Genomic DNA, 2,209 nt, shown 5'->3' with positions numbered 1-2,209 from the left:
TTAGGGTTTAAAGAAAAGGAAAAATGGAATTGTTTAAATCCCAATATTTATTTAAAAATCATAAATATTTTACTTTTGGGGAAACAGATAACTCTTTTGATATCTGAGAAACGATCCTGGAAACCATACAGTAGATGTAACCTGCTAAAGTAGTTAATGAATAGTATTCCGATGCAGACAAATATGATAAAGTGTGACATGATCAAACCCTTTTAACCTGTATGTTTCACGCATACCTCGTACCGGTATTTAAATGATTACAAATGGAATGAATAAATGATCTTAATAATTTTTTTCACCCAATTCATTTTATAATGTGGTCGGGACATATCTTCAAGATTAACAAATATCGTTACAGAGAAAGAACGGAATTACCTGATGCTTCCGTTTTAGACAAGGTTATATTAATATGCACTAGAGAGTTAGATAAAAGTAATAATACATTTAACGGAAAACCACCATTCAAATGTGTTCTTCACTCAGTTTGGTTTTATTTATTTTGATGATCGCATGGGGATGGTAGGTTTTATAAGTTCTAAACAGAAGGATCAATACTTTTGAACGTCATCTTTTTGGAAATTGCAAAAAAATTGATAATCGTGTTTATAAAAAGGATTACATTGTTATGAAAAAGTATATTAATGAAGGAAGGAACTGTAGAAAGGAACGTAAGGAATCTGAGTAGAAATTGTATTCAGCAGAATAAATTTGCTCCTATAAGCCAAACATTACCTTCTAATCAAACAGTGATGGTTCGTTATATACTGAAACAATCTGCTCTAAAACCCCGTTATTTTTCATTGTAGGAAAATCTATTTGAGAGTAAAAAATATGTATCCTAGCATAACTGAAACCACACATACACACAAGAACATAAGATTTCAGTTGTGAATTCCTGTCCTTCACAATGCCGGATTTTTTAGCATCATACTTTCTGTCTTAAATTCAATCTGTCTTGGCCAAAACCTTTCTTCATTTATTCTTTTAACTATTGCGTTATGAGTAATATTTCAATCGAAAAACTGAACTTACACGTCCAATACTGTGTTTGTTGCTTTTCCTTTCCTTTCAAGTTGTAAAACTTTTCGGATATTTAGAATTCTCCTCCTTATGATAAATTCAGAAATCTGATGTTGGTGAACTGTATAATACAGGATTCAGAACATTACCTGCCATAGTTCCATCCAGTTCCTGCAGCTTTTTTGACTGTGTGTGATCGTTTCCATTTCTTTGCATTCCAGAGAGCTGGCTTTATTTCTCACAAATGACAATTAATGGGGAGTAGAAAAGCATTGGACGATTTGATAAAAGCATTTTTTTTATATGAATCGGTAGCGTGGCCGAGCGGTCTAAGGCGCTGGTTTCAGGCACTAGTCTCTTCGGAGGCGTGGGTTCGAGTCCCACCGCTGCCAGAGCTTTTAGCACTTTACCGATTGCTTGACGTGTCATCATAGATACGCCGCGATGCCAAATGGCATTTCCAGTAAGGCGTTATAGAACATAAATTAATGTCAAGAAACAAAGATAATATTTATGTCAGGAATTCATATTAGGCTCACATCTTTACTTTTTCAGGAAGTAATAAATCATTGATAAGATCTATTATGTTTAAAAACATTCGCAGATAACTCTACTGTAAATATGAATAAAAGAATCATGTCTAATATTAACTTTAAAGTAAATATGTATTTAAATAAATCCATATTTAATTTCTTTTTATGAAGTTTATTCTATTGGTGGTAACAGCAGTGTCTTTGCATATGGCGTGCCTCCATTTAGCAATAGTCTATAATACTTCAAGAAATGCTGGTGTTGAGAGTATGATGGGCGAAATGCTGGTGTGTGTACGATAGTAAATGAAAATGGAGGGAGAAAATATGAAGTTGATTATGGTATGTCAAAAGAGCAAAAGAAAAAAAAATGCTTTAGCGAACTACAGCATCTAGTAATACGGTAACAGTAATCAGTTCTAATTAAGAAGAGATTGCAAAATTCTCAATTAAGGAATTAATAAATAATAGACAAATTGTAAAAAAAAAAGTGAAAATCATTCCTATTTCTTTTGTATTTCGCAGTACCGTATGAAGTTGTCATCATAGTATCAACTGTCGTTATATCAATACCGATATAAGGAAAAATATATTAAGGTACTCATCTGATCGCTTTAAAAAACCTTATAAAACTGGAATGAGAGAGTAGGTTCAAGAAA

The 2,209-nt window shown here is 32.5% G+C and overlaps 1 non-coding gene across 1 annotated transcript; it reads left to right on the top strand.

Annotated features, from left to right (window-relative positions):
* The first annotated feature begins 1,330 nt into the window (after positions 1–1,330).
* Positions 1,331–1,412, top strand: Trnal-cag. Its single transcript has one exon. It is a non-coding gene; the product is annotated as a tRNA-Leu (tRNA).
* Positions 1,413–2,209: the final 797 nt, after the last annotated feature.

The sequence above is a fragment of the Penaeus monodon genome, chromosome 22 (genome assembly GCF_015228065.2).
Source record: "Penaeus monodon isolate SGIC_2016 chromosome 22, NSTDA_Pmon_1, whole genome shotgun sequence".
Lineage (NCBI taxonomy): Eukaryota > Metazoa > Arthropoda > Malacostraca > Decapoda > Penaeidae > Penaeus > Penaeus monodon.
This window is presented reverse-complemented; position numbering and strand designations above follow the sequence as displayed.